Genomic DNA, 5,994 nt, shown 5'->3' on the forward strand with positions numbered 1-5,994 from the left:
CAGTCCCCTCCTAGCAGCCTCCCATAAAATGCAGCTTACAGAAACAGCTAAAGCTCTTTTCCTTTTCATCCCAGTGTCTCACAACCTGCTTAAGCAAGCAGGATCTGGCAGTACGTGCCTTGCTTTACTTAGGGTGACAGTCATGAATGCCTGGTATAATGGGGGCGCTGAATTGTGCTTGCAGAAGTTGTCCTAGAACATGACTTATTTTTCTGATTGATTTAATAAAATAGTATGGTTCCATAAGCCATAGGTATGTTCACTAATTACAATGCAATTAATTAACATCTATGGACTAGCTCTATAGCCAACAATGTACAGGCCCACCAGTGAAAACAATGACTGGAAACAACCAGTCTGCAACAGGAATAAAATGAACCTACATCTGCAGCCTGCAACAGGAATAAAATGAACCTACATTCAAAAGCCTGAGCAAATGGACCCCCAAGCAAGGGCAAGGAGGAGGATGCTGTGGGTAAAACACTAACTCATGATTTGGGCCATAAGGATTCAAATACCAGCTGCACCCCAGACCGTGTGTGGCACCCTGTACAAATCATTTATGCTTGCTGTGACCAATTTCACATAGAGTAGTGATACCCGTTTCTTTAAAGCATAGACCTTTCAAGACAAAGATTGCCTCTTATTACATGCGAATATAGTATTGAGCACCTTGATCCTCATCTTGATACTGTTTTGTTAGCATTTCCATGCTGCTACCCTTTGGGAGAGCTGGTGGAACATGGAACTTCTAGAGCCCAGAAAATTCAACATAGCAAAATCTGGTTTTAGTCTTAGTTGTAACAGAACCAAGTAAAATAAAATAAAATGGAAATCCTACTTTTAGACAATTTGGGCTTCGAAATTCTGAAATTATGTTTCAGATTTAATTTCAGGGTTTTTTTTCCACTTTTATATTATTCTTATTGGGTACATGTAATATGCCTTATTTCACTTCAGACAACTGTTTTCTATACGTAACATAAAAATAAGAAAAGAAAAAAAAAAACAAGTTTTGGAGCAGCAGAACAGAACTGGGGAGATTTCAAGATTCTGGAATAAGGTTCCAAAATTTTCTGAAATAAAAAAATATTCAAAATAAGCTATTCCTTCATTTAAAAAAAAAAGAAAAAAGGCTTGTAGGAAAATGATTAATAATAATAATAAAATCAATACATATTTTTAAATAGTTCAATTTTGCTGAGCTAGCATTTTTTTATTGCAAAATGTTTTAACAAAAAATTTTGGTTGAGCTCCGGTCTCTATTCTTCCCCAAACTGAACTTGTGTATTTGTTTCCAAAATAAAATAGGGAGACAACACAAGTATGAAGATCATGTGCAATGTGATTTATGGGAGGCACTGCTAAGCAAATATGTTGCTGCTCTTTGCACAGAATGGTGCATTTGAATGATTTCTATGTTGAACACTTTATAGTAATCATGGAATCAAAGAAAGGGACCTCCCACAGCCCATCTAGTCCAACCACCTTCGTGAGGCAGAATCATCCCTATGCAAGCCATCCTATGCAAATCCATAATCTATCTAAACTCATCATAAAACTATCATCAACCTTGATACCATACAAGATATTACAATCCAACCTGGAGGTGGTAAAAGGTCATCAGGTTGCAGTCCCCCACCATCCTAAGCAGTGCCAAGCAACTAAGTTTGGCACCTGGGGCAAAGCCTGCAGTGGCAGCCTGCCCTTGCCTTGCACACAAATCCAGGGGGCACCCCCACCCCCGCTTGCCTGGGAGTGCATGCAGCTGTGAGAGCCACCCCTCCCCTGTCCCTGCACCCCCCAAATGAGCCACTCATGGCTGGGCAGTGCCTGCTAGCACCCCTTTGCTTCGGTGCCTGGGGCAGTCACCCTGCTCCCCCCTGGAAGCTTGATCATATAGGATCACACACTATAATCCTCATTGCACTGCCACTTCTTCCTTGTCCATGGATGGAGACTGTTCTTCTGAAGGGACTAAAACCCAGAGGATCCTGGTTAGAGGGTCCTGACCTCTGCTCAGGTCAGACTAATCACCACATTTGGGATCAGGAAGACTGACTGTAGACTCTGTGTGTGTGTGGGTGGGTGGTTTGCCTTCCTCTGTAGTAGGGGGCACAACCCTCTTTTTCAGATCTCGATAGCATTTTAACAATACTTGCTGATGCAGGACACCGACAGCCCTTGTCCCCATGCTCTGCATGTGGCAGCTTAAGGTGTATCTTGTAGATGAGTGACAGGGCTGACTGTGTAGTTTTAGATATAGGGTAGACAAGGCGAGGATTTGTATGGGACTGTTTGGACAGGAATGATCCTACCTTCAGCAAGAGGTTGGACACCCCTGGAGGTCCCTTTTAGCTTCGTTTTCCTATGACGCCTCCCAAGCTCAATTATGCTTGTATTGTGGGTTGAGAAATGTCTCTAAGAATAAGATTACATTCCCAGTCACTTGTGCAGTTGGGCCTGTCTTTCCACCATGGGATTGACAAGGAGCTTCACAGCCTTCTGGTTTGCACATCCAAGGCAGACTGCACAGCCATCGTCTTGGCCCAGCCTCCAGAAGTGCAGAACATTGGCTTAGCTCATGCTTGAGGTCCCTTCCAGCCCTGCGAGTCCACGGAGACCGACAATGCTGCTGAGGTTTTGGGGAGGAGCAGACAATCCCTTTCTACAGGCAAGTTAAGAGATTTCCGGGGTTGGGGGGGGCAAGACACATGCTGCCTTTGCCATTAGCAGTGCATAGAGAAGCAGAGTGCAACCTCCAGAGTCTAGCTGGGACACACCTGCCCCTGGGAGGAGAGTCCTGGGGGGACACGGTGCTCTGCAGGCTGATCCCAGCAGTGGTCACACACTCATGGAGATAGTTTCATAGTTTCATAGTAGCTAGAGTCGGAAGGGACCTAGGTAGATCATCTAGTCCGACCCCCTGCTCATGAATGGTTCTGTGGATCTGAGCAACCCAGCCGCTGATGTCATTTTTAGAGAGGTCTGAGAAGCAGGAGAGGGGGACGCAGAGGAGCAGGGCTGTGTTGGGAGTTGGCTCTGCGGCAAGCAGGGGGGAGGGCTGGGCTGCTGTTCTTACCACATGCTGATTCAGCTGCTCCCATGTGGCTCAGCCCTCAAACACCACGCATGGGGCAGGGATGTGCCCAGGCACTGCCCTGGGAGAGTTTACAGGCGTGGCTGCCTGAGACAACAGTATCTGCCTGCTCTGGCCAGGAGCCAGCAATACAACTTGCACAGGCCACAGTGTGGGAAAGGGGTGTGCCCCCAGTGTGTGGGCAGGACACCCTGTGTCTGGGAGAGCACCCAGGCCACCACCTTGTGGTGATCCAAAGAGACGCATTTCAGGGGCCATTGCTCCAAACCTGACCAGCTGACAGTTTCTCACGAGCCCAGTAACACTTGGGCAACCCTGGGCTGTGCACGTAAACAGGCAAAGGATTCCACTTTGCCAGGTTGATCACCCTGGGGATCCTCACCGACTAGAATTGGGTTCATCCCCCTAGACAAGCTCCAATAGCAGCTGCAGCTGGCCCAGCCACCACCACTAGCAGGACAGCTACTGCCCAGGGGCAGCAAAGTACTGACGCATGCGCTATTTTTATGCCCTCCACACCTCAGTGCCTGGTCCTCTCCTCTTAGCCATCCCCAGGCTGGGCTCCCAGTCCCATTGGTGGGGGCCTCCCCCCACTTTGCACATAAGCTTAGCTACCTTATAAAAGAATATCTGCCACTGGCGATTTTTTACTACACAGTCTCCCTGGCACGCACAAGGGCCAAGGACATCCCTTCCACTCATGTCCTCCTCTAGTGGAGCCGGAGGACTTTTTCCATACACAGGTTCTTTCAGGCTGCGGAGGCCCGCTCCAAGGACAGGATGGTTGCACTCCCTTCGTGGGTCAGTAAGGGAAGTCAGCGGGCTACCCCTGTTGCAGCACCTTGTTCACCAAGGACAGGGCTGGTAGGAAGTTTGAGCCGATGGGTGCAGCAGCTCACAGTCAACCTACAGCAAGTGAAGCGAGAGGGCACGGCCAAAAACAAGGCAACACCGAGGATCTACACGGTCTTTTCCAGTTGCAAGATCTTCTTGAAGCTTCCCCTGGATGTCCCCTCACCAACTCCCCCTGCTTTTGAATCCCATTAGTCACTCCCCTTATTTCTATAACATATGTAGAGTCACAGACCAGGCTGGATTAATGTACTTCCTGCTTTAGCCCTCCTTGCATGAAAGCAGATGGTAGCTACTGACCAAAGAAAAAGCCTTTGGCTATATCAGTAGGAGCTTTCATTTGACAGAAAGGCAGGCAGGACAACAGATGCTGAATTAAATGGCAGTTCTGCACATGCTCCGTCTGGTGTATCCCACCTTTGTTACACAGCATTAGGAGCCAAACAAATGGAGCAAATAAAGCCCCAGGGGCAAATGAGGCCAAAATAAAGCAGCAGGGGATTGAGGCACCAGTGCTATAAGCAGCCCAGGGTGCCTACTGACACACAAGCAAACTTGGCCCCCTTAACAGTCCTTCCAACGGTAGTCCAAAAGCAGGCTGTGTGCCTGCAGCCTTGCTGTCTGGCTTTGTTCCCCACCTCTTCAGCCAGTCCTCACAACACAAAGCAATAATCCTTGGTCCAAGCAAATAAATAAACACATAAAGCAAACCTTCAGCCTTCTCTCCCAACATCAGAAGAAGGCCCTTCCAAAATGTCTTTTAGGTTTTGGTCTGCTTCATGCCCCAAAACTGCTCCTTCCCCCAGCCAGAGCTCCTTGGAGGCTACCTGCAGCTAATCACTCACAGCTGGACTCCTATTCCAGGTGTGATTGCTTCCCTTAAAGGGCCAGACTGCTCTGTTACAAGGGCTCTCAGTTGTTCCTGGGTGCAAGCTGTGCTGCAGTGAAATGAGAGGGTGAAATTGTCCCTACTGCTTACTGAGACAGGCTCAGAGGCAGCGGGAGAGATTCAGAGCACCATGCGAAAGCATGGAGGGCCACTCTAATGCCCTGAGCGCAGTGATCTGCACAAGACTGTCATGGAGAATAAAAAGCACATCTTCACAAGAAACCAGGTCCTGGGTTAGATGATTGGGATCCATTTAAAAAATAGTAACTTAAACCAAGTGGATCAAAATACTAAACAGCTGGGCAAATTAGAAATAAAATTATTTGTAACCTGAGCCAGGACATACAGTCTTGTTTCTTGCCAATACTCCTGGATCAGAAACCCATCTTAGCTGGAATGTGGACTGGAAAACTGGAGAATCCCCCAGGTCTAAAATCTCAAGGCATGTCTACATGTGCATTTTAATGTGCATTACCCTATTTTAATGCACATTAAAGCATTACTAAAGTGTGCTTTTTAGTTAGTGCTCATTAAAATAGGCTAATGCTCCTTTTTCTAGTACTTCGCAATGCAGATACTAAATTTGAAGTGCATTACTTAAAGCACATTATTGAACATCTAGATGCACCCTCAGAGACTGGAGAGACCCCGAACCTTGCAGTACAAGTTAAAATATGCATCTAAGGCTAGAAAAATGTTGTGTGACTTGATATTTTCCATTTTTTAAAAACATTTTCCTGCACCTTGGCATTTCCTGATTGTACGGGAACCAGAATGGTATGGTGAAAGAATATTCTCAGGATGTTTCTGGCTCAGCTGGAAGCAGGGAGTACATGACTGAAGAGCTGGGAGTGGGTTCACATGAGGCTTTCCTACCTCAAGGGTCCAATATCAAGAAGGTTGCTTTGCATAACCTCCAGAGAAGTATCCCCCAGCCTTTCTGAATCTCTGAGGCTACCTCTGCTCCTGCAGGGATTTCAAGCTGTTAGTGATGTCTCATTTCTTCTTTTTATCTCTTGGTGACACATGATAGTCTAGTCTCCTAAGTGTATAAGGGCACAGATCAGTGGAGCTGGGGGAATGCGAGGTCTGCCACACAGCCCCGAGATGGTACAACAAGTTGGGCATGGAGGCCAAAGATGAAAGGTGCACA

The sequence above is a fragment of the Crocodylus porosus genome, unplaced genomic scaffold (assembly GCF_001723895.1).
Source record: "Crocodylus porosus isolate Cpor-Errol unplaced genomic scaffold, CroPor_comp1, whole genome shotgun sequence".
NCBI lineage: Eukaryota > Metazoa > Chordata > Crocodylia > Crocodylidae > Crocodylus > Crocodylus porosus.